This window comes from Chlorocebus sabaeus, chromosome 20 (assembly GCF_047675955.1).
Source record: "Chlorocebus sabaeus isolate Y175 chromosome 20, mChlSab1.0.hap1, whole genome shotgun sequence".
NCBI classification, from domain to species: domain Eukaryota; kingdom Metazoa; phylum Chordata; class Mammalia; order Primates; family Cercopithecidae; genus Chlorocebus; species Chlorocebus sabaeus.
Genome location: NC_132923.1, coordinates 121552525 through 121572119, shown reverse-complemented (window position 1 = coordinate 121572119; position 19595 = coordinate 121552525). Strand labels below are relative to the sequence as shown.

The 19595-nt window shown below is 48.6% G+C and overlaps 1 pseudogene; it reads left to right on the top strand.

The window, feature by feature from the left end:
* Positions 1-3291: 3291 nt before the first annotated feature.
* LOC119623055 (chymotrypsin-like elastase family member 2A) lies at positions 3292-18979 on the top strand (annotated as a pseudogene).
* Positions 18980-19595: the final 616 nt, after the last annotated feature.

Below are 19595 nucleotides of genomic sequence, written 5' to 3'. Positions count from 1 at the left end.
GAATTCTTTCCCACCCGTTTTATTACCCATGCAACTATCCTGCAATCCAGGTCTAGATGGGTATCTAGGAAACTAAGGCCCAGAAGACAAGTGGCTTGTCCAGACCACCACAGTCAAAATTGATGGATCAAAGACTCTAACTCGGTCGGGCACGGTGGCTCACGCCTGTAATCCCAGCACTTTTGGAGGCCGAGGCCGACGAACACGAGATCAGGAGTTCAAGACCAGCCTAGCCAATATGGTGTAACCCCGTCTCTAATAAAATACACAGATAAGCTGGGCATGGTGGCCGGTGCCTGTAGTCCTGATTACTCGGGAGGCTGAGGCAGAAGAATCGCTTGAACCCAGGAGGCACAGGTTGCAGTGAGCCAAGATCGCACCACTACGCTCCAGCCTTCGTGACAGAGCAAGACTCTGTCTCAAGAAAAAAAAAAAAAAAAAAACACTTGAACACAAGTCTCTCTCTTTTTTTTTTTTTTTTTTTTTTTTTTGAGATGGAGTTTCCCTCTGTCACCCAGGCTGGAGTACAGTGTCGCAATCTCGCTCATTACAAGCTCCTCCTCCTGGGTTCTCACCATTCTCCTGCCTCAGCTTCTCAAGTAGCTGGGACTACAGGCGCCCGCCACCACGCCCAGCTAATTTTTTTGTATTTTTAGTAGGACGGGCTTTCACCATGTTAGCTAAGATGATCTCGATCTGCTGACCTCCTGATCCACCTGCATCGGCCTCCCTAAGTGTTGGGATCAGGAGTTCAAAACAAGCCTGGTCCACATTTCAAAACCCCATCTCTACTAAAAATACCAAAATTAGCCGTTCATGGTGGCGTGCAGCTGTCATCCCAGCTACTCAGGAGGCTGATGCATGAGAATCGCTTGAACTTGGGAGTTGGAGGTTGCAGTGAACACAGATCATGCCACTTGTTCACAGAGAGAGACTCCATCTCACACAAAAAAAAAAGGAATAGCAGTTCACTTTCCCTTCTGGTTTTTTGACTGGGCCAAAAACTAGAGTTTGTGGTCACAGAGCGGAGCTTTCTTATCAGCAGCGGGCCTGCTTGGCTTTCTGCTCTCCCAAAAGGCAAGGAGAGTGAAGGTCTAAGGAAGAACAAGAAAGTCCACCAGGAAACCGTGCTCACTCCACGCCTCCCCAGCACAAGTTGAACTCCTAGGAGGTGAGGCAGGATGCTCACCGCCGGCTACCACACGCAGCTTATCTGTGTATTGTATTAGAGACGGGGTTTCACCATATTGGCCAGACTGGTCTTGAACTCCTGACCTCATGTTCGCCCGCCTCGGCCTCCCAAAGTGCTGGGCTTTGGAATCAGACCAACCTAGTTCCAGTTCCCATTCTGCCGCTTAGAAGCTGTAGGATCTTGGGCAACTCACTTTACCTCTCTGAAGCTCAGCTTCCTCCTGTGAAATAAGAGAGACTCTTGCAGGGTTTTTTGTGGCTTAGATTCAATAAGGAATGTGAGTGCATCTAACATCTATGTGGTGCTGGGTGTCACCCTGCCTTTGTTTGTTCCCCTTTTGGAGAAGCTTCCGCTTTGACCCATTTTGAAAATGACATTATTGGCAAAGTGCACACTGCTGTTCTCTTGCAAGAGGACAATAAAATGCATCTGCCACCCAGGCTGTGGTGGATTGATTGCAGCTTACTGCAGCCATTGCCACCCAGGCTCAAGTGACCCCCTGCCTCAGCCTAGTCTCCAAGAGTAACAGGAGCCACATATGTGTGCCACCACCGCACCTGGCTAACTTTTTAAAAAAAATTTTGTAGGGACAGGTGGTCTCACTATATTGTCCAGGCTGGTCTTTTTTTTTTTTTTTTTTCTCGAGACGGAGTTTTGCTCTGTTACCCACACTAGAGTGCAGTGGTGTGATCTCAGCTCACTGCAACCTCCACCTCCAAGGTTCAAGAGATTCTCCTGCCTCAGCCTCCTGAGTAGCTAGTACTACAGGCATGCAGCACCACACCGGACTAATTTTTGTATGTTTAGTAGAGACGGGGTTTCACCATGTTGGCCAGGCTGGTCTTGAACTCCTGGCTTCAGGTGATCCGCCTGCATCAGCCTCCCAAAGTTCTGGGATTATAAGAGTGAACCACGGTGCCTGGCCATAAGTACATTTTGATCCACCCGATGAAGTCCTCCTCTGCCAGCATTCTGCTTCCCCCATCATTAGAGCAGCCAGATCCTAATTGTTCATGTCGGCCTTGCCTTCTGCTACGTGTGCACCTTCCCCACATTACACAAATCCTTACCATAATGTTGTGAAACATGCCGGGCACAGGTTTCTCTCCCTGTTTCACAGATGGGTCTAGAGACTTACATGACCCAGCCAAGGTCACACTACAAGCCCTGGCGAGGCCTAGAACAGGCTTTCTCAGCCTCAGCACCGTTGACATCCAGGTCAGGGCACGTCCTGTTGCCCAGGGCAGTGTCAGATCTCTAGCAGCATCTCTGCTCTCTGCCTGCTGGATGCCAGTAACATCAACCCCAGCCATGACACCCAACAATGCCTCCAGATGTTGTCAAACATCTCCTGGTGGCTGAACCAGCCCCACTGAGAAATACTGCCTTAGAACGCTGTAGGTTCAGCATGCCACCTTCATCTTTTCATTGAAAACACAACTCCTGGCGCGGTGGCTCAGCCTGCAATCACAGCACTTTGGGAGGCTGAGGCGAGCAGATCACTTGAGGCCAGGAGTTGGAGACCAGCCTGGCCAACATGATGAGACCCATGTCTCTACTAAAAATACAAAAATTAGCCAGGAATGGTGGCACACACCTGTAATCCCAGCTGCTAGGGAGACTGAGGCAGGGGAATTGCTTGAACCCAGGAGGCAGAGGTTGCAGTGAGCTGAGATCACGCCACTGCACTCCAACCTGGGTGACAGAGCATGACTCCATCACAGAAAGAAAAAAAAGAAAAGAAAACACAACTCCTCTCCTCAGTCTTACTCAGGGAGGAAAAAAAAAAGAAAAGAAAACACAACTCCAAGGACCAACAATTAGTATTTTTCTTCCTTCCCTAACACACAACATAATCTCTTCAAAATAGATGGAACCCATATTCCAATATCTACCTTTGGCATCTTTTTCAAAGTATTTCTAGGGTGACAGTTGGGAGCAAATGGGAAAAAAAAGTATCTGGACACAAGCTCTTTTTTCCACTGCGCTTTGAGAAAATCCCCATCTTGCGTGCTCCTAGTGTATCTCTCACTGATAAGTTCCTCATAAAACCAGGGCCTTCTCCAGGGCCACGCTGACAGAACTCCCACAGACACACCATGATTAGGACCCTGCTGCTGTCCGCTTTGGTGGCTGGAGGTAAGCCCTGTCACCCAGAGTCACTGGTTTCCCATCCCCTGGTGTGGTTGGAAATGGGATCTTCCTGTCCTCCCCTCTCGCCCCCACCCAACCTCAGAGGTATAATCATAAGAAAACTGGAATGGAGTTTCAAAGAACTGGAGCAAAGAGCAGGATTCTATGACCTCTTGGGATCCTTCTAGAACAGGAGTTTTCTATTTGGGGGTTCAAAATGTAGCAAGTGTACTTTACATTGGGTGGGTCACTGCTTCTTGGACTCAAGGTCCTTTCTCTTTTCATAGGCCTCAGTTGTGGGGTTCCCACTTACCCACCTTATGTGACTAGTGTTGTTGGATGTGAAGAAGCGACGCCCAACAGCTGGCCCTGGCAGGTGAGTCGACCACACTGTACTTCCCCCGTCCCTGCCCCACTCCCTTTACATCCCCTCTTTGCCCTTCCACCATGGGGTCTACTGTGCTGGCAAAGTGAGGACTGATGGGACTCAGAGAGCAGCACAGGCAACTTCACCAATAAGATACATTTCTGGCTGGGTGCAGTGGCTCATGCCTGTTATCCCAGCACTCTGGGAGGCCATGGTGGGCAGATCACCTGCAGTCAGGAGTTTGAGACCAGCCTGGCCAACATGGTGAAACCCGCCTCTACTAGTAATACACAGTTAGCCAGGCGTGGCGGCACACACTTGTAATCCCAGCAACTCGGGAGGCTGAGGCAGGAGAATCGCTTGAACCCAGAACACAGAAGTTGCAGTGAGCTGAAATTGCACCATTGCACTCCAGCCTGGACAAAAAAGCAAGACTCTGAATCAAAAAAAAAAAAAAAAATACGTTTCGGTGGCCTTGGCCAACCGTGGCAGTGGAAGGAGAGGTGCCTCCTCCAGCTGCAGTAAGGAGCAGTCCCCTCCCTAATGCCCATAGGCAGCACATATAGTATTACTCTATTAACCAATCAGAGGCTTGTTTACAAATGTACCATTAGTCTAGGAACCATTCAAGACTACCTATGCAAACATTCCTTGTTTTAAGGAACCAATCAGTGATATTTGTGCAGATTCATCTTTAACTACAGGTAAATCAATGCTACCAATGAAAATAATGTTTTCTTAAGCTCATATAATCATAGTGATATCAAGACTAAACTGCCAAGTGGGGCACAGGCACAAATTACTAAGACGTGTTAATGGTGGGAATTTTAACAGAACTGTGTAAAGTTTACATTGACACAAACAAATGTAGTAAAATCTCATTTATCTGATGTAACTGGGACTGAGTAATTGAAAAGTTGGTTATAAAGAAATTATTTTAAATCATACATATATGTTGTAAACATATAGACATCTTAGACTATGTAAACAATTTCTTGAGTTCTTAACTGTCTTTTTCATATAAACCACACCCCATAATATATCATCTACAAGTTCATTTCTTTAAAGCAGAACAGTAACTTTGAGACGTTCACAAAGCAATCGGAGTTATGAGCCCATCCCGACTTTTACGACTCTTCCCCCCAATCTTTCCGTTTTCTCACAGACACTAATTCAGGAGCAATTTTTTAAGAATCATGGTGATTCAGTCTCTTCCAAGCATTTAACTTTGTTTCCATATAAATAACGACTCTCTTTCTGAACTCATATTTTATTGGTTACATGTTTAATGATATTTCATTATTGTAAGCATAATTGATATAAACTGCTTTAGGAGCAAACCCAGCTGAATCAGGATGAGTTTCTAACTTAAGTAGGAGGAGCAATTAGCAGCCCACTAGCCTTGAGCATTCAGAGTGACCCATGCAGCAGTCACTGTGTCTACAGAGGCCAGCGTCATTCATCTGCTCCTTGATTAAGAGACTGTCAATGATAGGCCTGGCTCATGCCTATAATCCCAGCACTTTGGCAGGCTGAGGCAGGTGATCACCTGAGGTCACTAGTTTGATACCAGCCTGGCCAACATGGTGAAACTCTGCCTCTACTAAAATTACAAAAATTAGCCAGGCATGGTGGCGGGCACCTGTAGTCCCAGCTACTTGGGAGGCGGAGGCACAAGAATTGCTTGAACCATGGAGGCGGAGGTTGCGGTGAGCCAAGATTGCACCTCTGCACTCCAGGCTGGGTGATAGAGTGAGGCTCCGTCCAAAAAAAAAAAAAAAAAGACTGTCATTGATAGAATGATGGCAGATATTTCACATTTTTTTCTTTTCTTCAGACTCTTGCTCTGTCACCCAGGCTGGAGTGCAGTGGCACAATCACAGCTCACTGAAGCCTCCAACTCCTGGGCTCCAGCCATCCACCTGCCTCAGCCTCCCACAGTGCTGGGATTACAGGCCTGAGCCATCCCACTCAGCCAGCTATTGTAAATCAGTAAGCATTTGTTAAAGACCCAGTATGTACCAGGCACTGTTCTAGGCGCCTGGCACATAGCAGTGGGGGGAAAAATTCATGAAGCCTTTGTTAAAGTGGAGGAGTGGCTGGGCACGGTGCCTCAAACACCTGTAATCCCAGTAATTTTGGAGACCGAGGTGGGTGGATCACCTGAGGTCAGAAGATCGAGATCAGCCTAGCTAACATGGCGAAACCCCATCTCTACTAAAAATACAAGTAAAGTAGCCAGTTGTGGTGGCAGGCACCTGTAATCCCAGCTACTCTGGTGGTTTAGGCAGGAGAATCACTTGAACCCAGGAGACAGAGGTTGCAGTGAGCCCAGATGGTGCCACTGCACTCCAACCTAAGCAACAAAGCAAGACTCTATCTCAAAAAATAAAAATAAAATAAAGAAGAGAAGTGAGACAATAAACAACAGAATGAGTAAACTCATAACATGCCAGAAAATGCAAGATACTATGATGAAGAGTAACGCAGAGCAAGAGGAAGGAGACGAGGGTGTCTGTGTGTGCCTATGTACACGACCGCACATGTACATGTGTGTGCACACTGTTGGCGACAGCATGGTTATAGAAGACCTCACGGAGAAGGTAACCTTGAGCAGAGACCAACAGGAAGTGAAGGAAAGAGTTACATCGATATTTGCAAGAATATTCCGGGCAGGAGGAAGAGCCAGGGCGAAGGCCCTGAGGCAGAAGTGGGTTTGGTGTATTTGCAGAACTGCATGGAAGTCAGTATGGCTGGAGGAGAGGAGAGTGGGAGCCTATGGGGTCAGAGAGGCCACAGAGGGCCTAGTAGGTCATCAGACAGTCTTAGGTTTTATAAGCTGTAAAGGGGGAGCCACTGGAGGGCCTGAGCAGAGAAGAGAAGTCATCTGATTTCCATTCGAAAAGGATCATTCTGGCTACTGTGTTGAGAAAATGTGGGCAGGCGTGGGGAGAAGAGATGGGAGACTAGAGTGATCATTGAGAAGAGAGGATGACTGGGACACGCAGTTGAGGTAGTGACCAGGGGTAGCAACCACTCCACATATTCCCAAGCTAGAGCTGATGGGATTTGCTGATGGACTTGAATGAGGGGTAACAGGGAAAGACAGGAGCCAAGGATGACACCAAGGTTTGCAGCCAGAGCAGAAGTGGAGTTGCCATTGACTGTGACAGAGGACCCTGGGGAAAGACCACGTTTGAGATAATTCAGGAGTTTTGTTTTGGACACACTAAACCAGAGGGAGCTAAGGAAAGAACTCCCAAGGAGGGGAAGATCCCAACCAATCCAGTTGCAGAAAGATGTTCAGAACAGGGTTTTTTGGGGGGTTTTTTGTTTTTGTTTTTGACATGAAGTCTCACTCTTGTCACCCAGGCTGGAGTGCAATAGCACGATCTCGGCTCACTGCAACATCTGCCTCCCGGGTTCAAGTGATTCTCTTGCCTCAGCCTCCTGAGTAGCTGGGATTACACACACACGCCATCGAACCTGGCTAATATTTCTATTTTTAGTAGAGATGAGATTTCACCATGTTGGCCAGGCTGGTCTCAAACTCTTGACCTCAGGTGAATTCACCTACCTTGGCCTCCCAAAGTGTTAAAATCACAGGCATAAGGTAGCACTCCAGGCAGAATAAGTTTTTTTTTTTTTTTTTTTTGAGATGGAGTCTCGCTCTGTCGCCCAGGCTGGAGTGCAGTGGCGCAATCTCGGCTCACTGCAAGCTCCGCCTCCCGGGTTCACGCCATTCTCCTACCTCAGCCTCCCCAGCAGCTGGGACTACAGGCGCCCGCCACTGCGCCCGGCTAATTTTTTTTTATTTTTTAGTAGAGACGGGGTTTCACCATGGTCTCGATCTCCTGACCTTGTGATCCGCCCGCCTCGGCCTCCCAAAGTGCTGGGATTACAGGCGTGAGCCACCGCGCCCGGCCAGTTATTTTTTAATAGTCTATATGTTTTTTATTTTTCTATCCCAGATTTTTTGCGTTAATTTTGTTGTTGCTTTTTGTTGGGGGGGCAGAGCAGATACAGGCCCTTGCTATGTCACCCAGGCTGAGCACAGAGCAATCACAGCTCCCTGCAACCTAGACGTCCTAAGATCAAGCAATCCTTTCACCTCAGCCTCCTGAGTAGCTGAGACTACAGGTGTGCACCACCACTCCCAGTTAATTTTTCTTTTATTTAAAAAATTTTTGGGTAAACTCAAGTTCTCGCTATGGTGCCCAGGCTGGTTCAAATACTCCTGGGCTCAAGCAATACTCCCACCTCAGCCTTCTGAGTAGCTGGGACTATAGGCATGTACCACCGCACCCAGTGGCTGATTTTGGGCTTTTTTTTTTGTTGTAGATACAGTGTATTAGTCCTTCCTCACACTGCTAAGAAAGACATACCTGAGACTGGGTAATTTATAAAGGAAAGAGGTTTAATTGACTCACAGCTCAGCATGGCTGGGGAGGCCTCAGGAAACTTACAATCACGGCAGAAGGGGAAGGAAACACATTCTTGTTCACACAGCGGCAGCAAGGAGAAATGCCGAGCAAAAGTGGGGGAAAGCCCCTTATAAAACCATCAGATCGTGTGAGAACTCACTATCATGAAAACAGCTTGGGGGTAACCACACTCATGATTCAATTATCTCCCACCAGGTCCCTCCCACGACACATGGGGATAATGGGAACTACAATTCAGGATGAGATTTGGGTGGGGACACAGCCAAACCTTATCACATGGGGTTTCACCACATTGCCCAGCCTAGTCTCAAACTCCTGGGCTCAAGTGATCCTCCTTCCTTGGCCTCCCAAAGTGTTGGGATTACAGGCATGGGCCACCATGCCTGGCCTGATTGGTTTTAATATAGATTGCATTAACATGTTTTTATCGTGACGTCTGATGTTTCGCGTGCCCCCTTAAGTTGTGCACCTGAGGTGAGTGCCTCACTCCCCCTTATCCTTGTCCCAGCCCTGTTCTTGGGAAACTGGAGTGCAGGGAGGCCCTGCTTTTTCAGCCACAGCCACAGAGCTCCTATGTTTCTCCCCAGGCCTCCCTGCAATAAACCTCCAATGGCAATTGGTACCACACCTGCGGAGGGACCCTGATAGCCAACAGCTGGGTCCTGACGGCTGCCCACTGCATCAGGTAACTGCCATTCCCTGGGCGCTTGGCCTGCTCACCAGCCGGTGCTCATTTCTGAGCTGGGGGCTCAAATGGCCTGAACCACGCTACATAAAGGAATCTTGCAAATAACCACTAGCCTGGCTGAGACACAAGCTATAGTCAATCAATTGTTCAGTGTGTCGGCCCATCAATGTCAGTACATGGCATAGATGGGGTGTCCTGTGCCAGGTACTGAGGGAGGATGAGGAGAAGGGAAGGCCTAATCTCTGCCCTCTTGGGGAAACTACATGTGGCCTCTGGATCTGGAATTGGGTTCCCTTGAACAACTTGACTTCTCAAAGTTTCAATACCATCACCTGCAGAAAACAATGGAGTAACAGAATTTAGTGTGAATTCAATGAGCTGATTTACTAAAGGGCCTGACACTTAGTAAGTGCCCAGTGAAAGCTAATTCTGAATTATAGACTAATTATAAAGGCCCAAAAGGTTCTGCAACGTTGTTCACTTATCCTCTTTGTTGTCCGTGACCTCTGCTCATCACAGCTGGAACTCACCAGAGCTTTTGCTGGGTCAGTTTGACTCCTTCCAGGAATGATCCCTTCTCCCATCTAATTTATAATAAGCTCTAGGAGGTGATGGGGAAACTAATACAAACCTACAGTCAGGAGTCCTGGCTTCTGGTTCTGGTTTCTCACTAACAGTGGGACTCTGGGCCAGGTTACGCCTCTCTGGGCCTCAGTTTCCCCATCTGAAAATGAAAGGTGAGAAAAATGTCCCTGAGAGCAAATGACTCCTGTTTTCTGTGTTCATCTCATTCCCTCCATAAAACTATAGAGTTTGTGTTATTACAACATTTATTTTATATTATATTATTAATAATTAGTATAGTAACAATTATTATATGATCATAGTTCTTACGTTATATACTTTAGGCTCTATTATAACTGATTGTCCCAGGGGAAGAAAGATCCCCAAGCCCAAGCCCCAACTAGTGGCTCATGCAGCAGCCAGTTACTTGGGTCTAGCCCAACATTATCCAAAGCCGGGCCTCTGGAGGTGACCCTCTCCCTGGGCCCCCTTTCTCCCAGCGACTCCAGGACCTACCACGTGGCGCTGTGACGGCACAACCTCTACATTGCGGAGTCTGGCTCGCTGGCCGTCAGTGTCTCTAAGACTGTGGTGCATCCGGACTGGGACTCCAGCGATGCCTCCAAAGGGTTCGTTTCTGTCTGGATGCACTTGGGGGTTAGGTTGTCAGGGAACAGATGGAGGTCTCACAGAGGCAAGGGTCTCAACTCCACTACATGCCCTCTGTTTCTTCTATAGGGAGGGAGAAGGAGCTCTAGCCTCTTAGAGGTGGAACCAGCTCCAAAGATGTCTGGGGTGGGGATGTGACCTGGGGAGGGAGAAGCAAAGACTGCCCGAGTGACCTGGGTTTGCTGCCAGTCAAGCCTGCAGAGTCCCTGTCCACTGAGCATGTATCTACTTCATGCGAAGTCCTGGGGACACAGGGACAGTGCTGGGGACCCTGTAACTGTCCCTGGAGGACACAATCTCTCCTGCCTTACTCCTTTCAAAAAGGCCCTCTGCATTTTCAAACATGCCCTGGGACCCTGCCACTCAGAGCAAGCTGGGGTAACAATGGGAACGAGGGGAACAGGGAACGATGACAAGGTCTCAGAGCCCTCCAAAGCCCCACAGGGCAGGAAATGTCAACCCTGTCCTCATGCTCTGCCTCTGCACTGACCCAGGAACAACATTGCCCTGCTCAAACTGGCTGACCCCGTCTCCCTCACCGACAAGATCCAGCTGGCCTGCCTCCCTCCTGCCGGCGCCATTCTATCCAACAACTACACCTGCTACGTCACGGGCTGGGGAAATCTGCAGAGTAAGTGGGACCCAGGACCCCCCAGGCCTGGGAGGGAAGGGAGGTGATGTCACCCCTGTCTGGCCAGGGCCTCTCACCTGTCATCCCAGGGTGTGTGGCTGCCTGGAAGAGATGGGATGGCTTAGGCTGATGCCTGCCTGGGTTCAAATGTCAGCTCTCCCACTTCATGACTGTGACACCTTGGGCACATTACTAGATCTCTCCATGTAGCACTTTTATCATATGTAAAATGCAAATAATTGGCTGGGCGCCATGGCTCACGCCTGTAATCCCAGCACTTTGGGAGGCCTGGTGGGCAGATCAGTTGAGGTCAGGAGACCAGCCTGAGCGACATGGAGAAACCCCGTCTCTACTAAAAATATTTTTAAAATAGCAGGGTGTGGTGGTGTGCTCCTGTAGTCCCAGCTACTTGGGAGGCCAAGGCAAGAGAATCGCTTGAACCCTGGAGGTGGACGTTGCAGTGAGCCAAGATATCGCTACTGCACTCCAGCCTGGGGGACAGAGCGAGACTCCATCTCAAAAAAAAAAAAAAAAAAAAAAAAAATGGGCATAATAATAGCAGCTACATCACAGAGTTGTCAAGAGGATTCAAGGAGATTATAGGAAACCTGGTGTGTGGTAGGTGCTATGTGTTAGTTGTTGTCACTGTCCCTATGATGGAAAGAAAGTTACAGAGACCATGTGACATCTTCTGTGTGGCCCATACAGTTCAGAACAGCATTTTCCTCTGTGACCTGAGGCCCCTGGAGCCCTCATCGGACCCTCCATGCCCCATAGCAAAAGCTGTCCCCTGTGCCATTCGGTCTTGCTGCTCAGAACCTGGCTGAGGGCGGGTCTCCTTTGACATAGACTCCAGGGGTTAGAGATCCAATGACTGTAGCCACCAAGAGGAACAGAGTTCCCGCCCTTCACTTGTGTAATCACCAGAGGTTTGGAAGATTCTAGGAAGGGATGAGTGATAATGACCTTATGACCATAATGACATTATGAGTGATAATGACATTATAACATTTCTCCCTAACGACATAACCCCATAAGTATAATGACATTTTTTCCAGGGCACATTCACATACGTACCCTCCAGTAAATCCCCATTGCCCTCTTGACTGGCTTATCTAAATACAAGGACACATGAAATACTGCAGTGAGCGGTGGTGGAAGAGGCATTTCATGTTTATTAAGATAGAAGCACAACCACCTGTTTGTTTCCCCAGACAACCCTGGGGCAGATGCAGTTCATTGAGACAGCGGGAGCGGGGAGGCATCCAAATGCTTGGCTTTTAGGCCCAGCTCTGCCGGTCACGGTGAAACCTTGGGCAAGCCACTTCCGAACCTCAGTTTCCTCATCTGTAAAATGGAAACACTGTTGGTGAAGAACAAAAGAAGTGAAAGTTGAAAATGCGTCCTACATTGCAAAATGTTATACGAGTGTTACTTATTAGTTGTCTTAAGTCAGACCCTTAACTTCCCTTTTTGTTGTTTTTTTTTTTTTGAGACAGGGTCTTGCTCTGTTGACCTAGCTGGAGTGCAGTGGTGCAATCTCGGCTCACTGCAACCTCTGCCTCCCAAGCTCAAGCGATTCTCCTGCCTCAGCCTTCCAAGTAGCCGGAATTATAGGCGGGTGCCACCACGCCTGGCTAATTTTTGTATTTTAGTCGATACAGGATTTCACCATGTTGGTCAGGCTAGTCTCAAACTCTTGACCTCAAGGGATCCGCCCACCTTAGCCTCCCTAAGTGCTGGGATTAGAGGGTGAGCCACTGCACCTGGACATTACTTAACTTCCCTAGGCTTCAATCAATAGTGAAGAATTATGTTAAGCTCATCCTTGCCACTCATAGCTGTGGTAACAGTAATGGAGGGGATGGTGGCTGTCATTGGGGGCCATTATGACAGCCCTCCCTTCACCACACCAACATATTTTTCCCAAGGAGGGGGCTCTAACTGCCAGGAGGCTCACTTTCTTATATCAGATAAGTGACAGAAAACCAGGGAGTTAGCTCAGCAAAAAAAGGGACTGTTACAAGGATTTAAAAGTTTCAACCCAAGGGCCGAGATATAGCCAGGTATCAGGAACAGGCTAGAATCAGGGACTGGAAGCCCGTAAGAAACTCAGGAAACTGGCCGGGCGCGGTGGCTCAAGCCTGTAATCCCAGCACTTTGGGAGGCCGAGACGGGCAGATCACAAGGTCAGGAGATCGAGACCATCCTGGCTAACACGGTGAAACCCTGTCTCTACTAAAAAATACAAAAAAATAGCCGGGCGAGGTGGCGGGCGCCTGTAGTCCCAGCTACTCGGGAGGCTGAGGCAGGAGAATGGCGTAAACCTGGGAGGCGGAGCTTGCAGTGAGCTGAGATCCGGCCACTGCACTCCAGCCTGGGCAACAGAGCGAGACTCTGTCTCAAAAAAAAAAAAAGAAAAGAAAGAAACTCAGGAAACCCTCTCTTGGAATTTCTTTTCTTTGTGAATCTACTTCATTCTCCACATAAAACAAAAACTCAGTCATTGCGAACAGCTTCCCACATTTACGTCCTCTGAAACCGGAATCTCAGACCCCATCTCAGAATCCCAGGGGAGGGAGCTCATTGGCTTAGCTTGAGTCAGGTGTTCACTGCTGAACCAATCAACCGTGAGGACACAGTGTAGACAAACATGGCTGTTCGCATATTGCAATGGATGGAGGACAGTAACAGGGGAAACCAAGTAGGGGTCAACCACCTCCTTTTTCTCAGGAGTCCTTGCATCCCTGATGCTTTCTTTCTGATCTCATTCAGCCAGCGGGCCTCTTTGTCATGTCCTGCAGCAGTGCCTGTTGCTGATTGTGAACTATGCCACCTGCTCCAGCCCTGACTGGTGGGGCAGCACCGTGAAAACCAATATGATCTGTGCTGGGGGTGATGGCGTGACCTCCAGCTGCTGCGTGAGTACCAAAATCAGGGGCCCCACTCCATGACAAAATGTGGCTGGGGATAAGGCTATAGAGGTCCACCCATCCATAGGTTCATCCTCCCACCTCCTGGCAGAAGTACCCAGAAATATGTTCCAGATATATCAGAACCCGATCTTTGGCTAGGCACGGTGGCCCTTGCCTGTACCCTATCACTTTGGGAGGCCAAGGCGGCCAGAACACTTGAGGTCAGCAGTTCGAGAGCAGCCTGGCCAACATGGTAAAACCTTGTCTCTACTAAAAATACAAAAATTAGCCAGGCGTAGTGGTGGGCACCTGTAGTCACAGCTACTTAGGAGGCTGAGGCAGGAGAATCACTTAAACCCCTGAGGCGGAGGTTGCAGTTAACTGAGGTTACATCACTGTAATCCAGTCTGGGTGACAGAGCAAAACTCAAAAAAACACAAAAAAACAAAAAAACAAAAAAAAAAAAAAAAAAACTTGATCTTGGTTCTTGTTTGTTCTTGTTTTGAGATTCTCCTTGTCATGTCCACCCCTCTCACTGCTGGGAAGTCCTTCCCTGGGTCTCATCAAGGTCTCTTGTGATTGTCAGTCTGTATCCTTTCCTCTATGCTGGAAGGGAACCAAAGGAAGGTATTCCCTGGCTTAGGGCCTTTCTAGGATGACTTCTGGGTTTTCTGTTGAATTACTGTCATCTGTTGCCCAGCGTGTCCCCTCCAGGTAGCTGCCACAGAAGCCTTCCCAGAGACAGTGTCTTAACCACCAGGAATTGCTCTGTGTTGAACTTAGCAGTGAAGTGAGGATGCAACTGGAAGGAGATCCACACGCCCTTCAGATCACACTATGCCCTACACACTCTGCCCACACAGACCACCCTACCCGCGGGAAGACAGAGCCGGTGGGGAAGAGCCTGAACTCTGGGATGTGGCCTCAGCTGCTTTACGTACTGCCTGTGCAACCTTGGGCAAGTCCCAACCTCTCAACACTCCAGTTTCTCCTCTCCAGTGACCTGGGGAGACTGTGAATATTTACCTCGTAGGATTTTGTGGGGATTAATGGGATAAGGCATAGAACATGCTTAGCTCAGCTCTGGCCACACAGGAAGAATAAGTGTTGGCTCTTGTTGGAATTATGGTACCATCTTGGGCTTTGACCACAAGGGCCGGCTTCAGAGGACAGTGACCGACAGCAGAACAATAGAAATGCATTGAGAACAATGGTTCCAATGGGCAGCCCCTTCCTCTCCCTTTACCCTTCTATAACTCTGGCCTTCCTCAGGGAGACTCCGGCGGGCCGCTGAACTGTCAGGCAGCTGACGGCCGGTGGGAGGTGCATGGCATCGTCAGCTTTGGGTCTAGCCTCGGCTGCAACTACTACCACAAGCCGTCTGTCTTCACACGGGTCTCCAAATACATCGACTGGATCAATTCGGTAAGAACCGGACCAGCCTAAGCCCCAGGGCACTGCCCTGCTCACCTGGCCTCGGGAGAGCCATACCCACCTGGCGACTGACAACCTCCTCCTTCCTCTTGAGAGCTAGATGGGAACCCTTGGAGGAGGCTGCAGACCTTGCCAACTGCTGGGTCCCCCATGGGTCCCCAAAATTTCTGTGTGGGTAAAGCTGAGTGAAAAGGAACATAGAGGGTGGCCTTGTCCAAAGAGGTTGGACACTCATCAGGCATATTAAGAGTGAGTTCCGCCGGATGCAGCGGCTCATGCCTGTAATCCCAGCATTTTGGGAGGCCGAGCAGGCAGATTGCGAAGTCAGAAGTTCAAGACCAGCCTGGCCAACACGGCAAAACCCCATCTCTACTAAAAAAGATACACAAAAATTAGCCAGGCGTGGTAGCGCACTCCTGTAAACCTACCTACTCAGGAGGCTGAGGCAGGAGACTCCCTTGAACCTGGGAGATGGAGGTTGCAGTGAGCCGAGATTGCACCATTGCACTCCAACCTGGACAAGGGAAAAAAAAAAGAGTGAGTTCCATAGAAATGGTGATTTTATTTTTGTGTATCTGTGTGTGGCCCAGACTCCACCATCCACTGCTAGAACAGGTATCTTTGTCTGCAAAGCCCAAAACCTGATACTTTGACACCCCCATACCATGAATTATTGGAAATTAGTACCCTCAGGGGTCTTCCAGCTATTCTGTAGGGTGACCAGCCATCCCGGTCTGTGCAGGACTGAGAGGTTTTCCAGGATGCAGGACTTCCTGTTTTACTCTGGGACCATCCCAGGCAAATAAAGCCGATTTGGTACCCCTGTCTTGTAAATGTAAACTCAGAGCTGTCTCCTTTCAGCTTCCACAATAACTCAATTTGTTTTTAACAATGAACACACATTTGTTTATAACAATAAGCATTAACATTATGTATTAAAAATAATAGGCCAGGTGCCATGGCTCATGCCTGTAATCACAGCACTTTGGGACGCCAAGGAGGGAGGATTGCTTGAGCCCAGGAGTTCAAGACCAGCCTGGGCAACATAGCGAGACTCTGTCGTTACAAAAAAATTTATTTAATTACTTAGGCATGGTGGTGCGTGCCTGTAGTCTCAGCTACTTGGGAGGCTTGGGTGAAAGGATCACTTAGGCCTGCGAGGCCAACGCTACACTGAGCCAAGGTCACACCAATGCACTTAAGCCTGGGTGACATAGCAAGACCCTGTCTCCGAAAATAAGGATAATAATAATTAGCATCAATATTAAGGAGCAGCCATGGATACACGCAGTAGTAGGTGAAAGCAGCCAGAACAGGAAACCCCGTCACAAGAAAGGGGTGCCTGGTGGCTCACACCTGTAATCCCAGCACTTTGGGAGGCCAAGATGGGCAGATCACCAGAGGTCAGGAGTTCGAGACCAGCCTGGCCAACATGGGGAAACCCCATCTCTACTAAAAATGTAAAACTAAGCTGGGTGTGGCGATACATGCTTGTAATCCCAGCTACTCAGGAGGCTGAGGCAGGGGAATCACTTGAACCTGGGAGGTGGAGGTTGCAGTAACCCAAGTTCGTGCCGCTGCACTCCAGCCTGGGCAACAGAGCGAGACTCCATTTTAAAAAAAGAAAACTAACAAAGAAAAGAAACGAGTGCCCAGGAGAGGGCAGAGGAGCCACCATGCCTGGTACTGGAAGCTGGGAGGGAAGAGACGGGCACTCTGTGCCAATGAAGGACCACCTCAGTTTGGTCTTCTATAAAATGAGACGTGAACTAGACAAGGACTCCTCCAGTAATTAGGCGCTACAGCAAATGGGAGTTGTGGTATTTGTGGCAGAGCACCTGGTCCTGGCAGCACCTTGGGAACCTGAAGCAGGGGCAGGGAAAATTGTCCCAATATTTTTGTCCCAGCATCAGCTGTTCCCAGGCACAGACACAAGCACAACAGAGCAGACCAGATCCCGAAGCATGGCCAGATAGCAGCAGGGATCCACAGAACACCACGCCTCACAAGGCAGCTGGGCAGAGGCCCTGTGTTCATGGGAGAGCAGTCAGGGCAGGCACAGATGCCCGGTAACGGGTTTCAGAAGAGGGAGAGCCAAGCAACCAGCTGTCCTTGGGTGGGGGCTGCCCCTGGCAGTGGCGGAGGGGCTCACGAAACTTGCAGTGGCCCCAACCCAGGAACACACTGTGTGCAGGCTGGGGTCACGAACCACTAGAGCCCTGGGGATGCCTGAGAGCAGCTTCCTGGATAAACCCAGACAGGTGACAAGCCAAGGTCAGGAAGTACAAGCACAAGAGCAGAGAAGCAGAGGAGACAAGTGGCCCGGGGCATTCATCCTTTCAACAAATGTCCATTGAATGACAGTCACACATGAACTTCAGCAATCCTTAGCTTTCATTCTTTTTCCAGAAGGTAATATATCCTCTGTGTAAAAATATTAACACAATATAAGAGTGTATCAAGGAAAATGTATCAAGATGTCCCCCCTCATTTTACATCTCCAATTCCACTCTCCAGAGGTAATCATTGCATTTGTTTTGGTTTTTATTTTTGTTTTTGTTTTCAAACGGAGTCTCACTCTGTTGACCAGGCTGGAATACTGTAGCTTGATAGCTCACTGCAACCTCCGCCGCCCAAGTTCAAGCAATTCTCAGCCTCCTAACTAGCTGGGATTACAGGCATGCACCAACATGCCCAGGTAATTTGTGTATTTTTAGTAGAGATGGGGTTTCACCGTGTTGGCCAGGCTGGTCTTGAACTCCTGACCTCAGGCGATCTGCCCACCTCGGCCTCCCAATGTGCTGGGATTATAAGCGTGAGCCATCGTGCCCCTCAATCATTGTTAAAAGCTTGGTGTGTGGTCTTCTCAACTTTATGTGCATATGTATCTATATACATAAAGAGAGAGAGACACTGTCTTCTAAGCAAAAATAGGCTGAGTCTTCATACTGTTCTGCAACTGTTTTTCACTTATCACCTTATCACATTTTATATGTCAGTACGTACATGTCATTCTTTTGAACAGTTAAATAGTATTCCATAGTTTGAGTGTAATAAACAAAGCTCTCATGTTTCCTATTTTTCACTCTTACATTGTGCAGTGAACAACCTTGAACATAATTCCTGCACACTGGTCTGAGTGTTTGTGCTGCAGCAGCTGGATCTCCTGCAGTTTACAGCACTGGATCATGAACTTGGCATATAAAAATGTTTAACAGGCCGGGCGCGGTGGTTCACGCCTGTAATCCAAGCACTTTGGGAAGCTGAGGCGGGTAGATCACTTGAGGTCAGAGTTTGAGACCAGCCTGGCCAACATGGTGAAACCTCATCTCTACTAAAAATGCAAAAAAATTAGCCAGGCGTGGTGGTGCATGACTATAATCTCAGCTACCCGGGAGGCTGATGCACGAGAATCGCTTGAACCTGCGTGGCGGAGGTTACAGTGAGCCCAGATCGCCCCACTGCACTCCAGCCTGGGAAACACAGTGAGACTGTCTCAAAAAAAAAAAAAAAAGTTTAACAGACACTGATGAACAGCCTCTGGAAACAGTTATAGCACCAACCACATTGCATAACTGCCTTGCAAACAGCAGTTTTGACTTGAAAAACAAATGAAATCTAAAAATATGCCATCCACACATTTGGAATATAAGTTTTAGGGGTTCAAAGGCCCCCTACCCTGAAGCCCACACAGAACTCCTGGCTAAGACCCCTTTACAGGAAGACCCTAACAGGTCAATGAAAAGCTGTGATTGCGTCTTTTTTTTTCAAAACGACATCCGAACTCCTCAGGCAGGATATACTGTAGTGTGGGCTGCCTGTAACTCACTTGAGGAGCTTAACCTAGGAGGACAGAGACAGGAAACTGCCACACACAGCTCTGCAGTTAGGTGGACCTGACGATTTTCTTGTGTGTCCTGCAGGTGATTGCAAATAACTAAGCAAAAGAAGTCTCCGGGACTGTTTCAGACTTGGAAAGGTCACAGAAGGAAATTAATATTATAATAAAGTGACAACTATGCAAATCATATCTTGATGAGAGATTTATTAGCAATCCATCCTAACATCCAGGGCCCTAAAAACCATAAGTAGGCTGGGGTTAGTGGCTCAACCCTGTAATCCCAGCACTTAGCACTTTGGGAGGCCAAGGAAGGCAGATCGCTTGAGTCCAGGAATTCAAGACCAGCCTGAGTAACATGGCATAACCCTGTCTCTACTAAAAACACAAAAAGTAAATGGCGAGGTGGTACGCACCTGTAGTCCCAACCACTCAGGAGGCTGAGGTGGGAGGCTGAGGTGGGAGGCTCGCTTGAGCCCTGGAGGTAGAGACTGCAGTGAGCCAAGATCTCGTCCTCGCACTCTAGCCTGGGCGACAGTGAGACCCTGTCTCTAAAAAAATAAAAATTAAAAAAAAATTAAAAAAAAATTTTGCATCTGCGTCTCCCTGCCCGACTGAGACCTCAAGGACCCAGCCCACTCTAGAACCTGACACATGACATTATTGTCAAACAACATATAAATGGAGCACTAAGCTCCAGGGAGGGAAGTGGGCTGTAG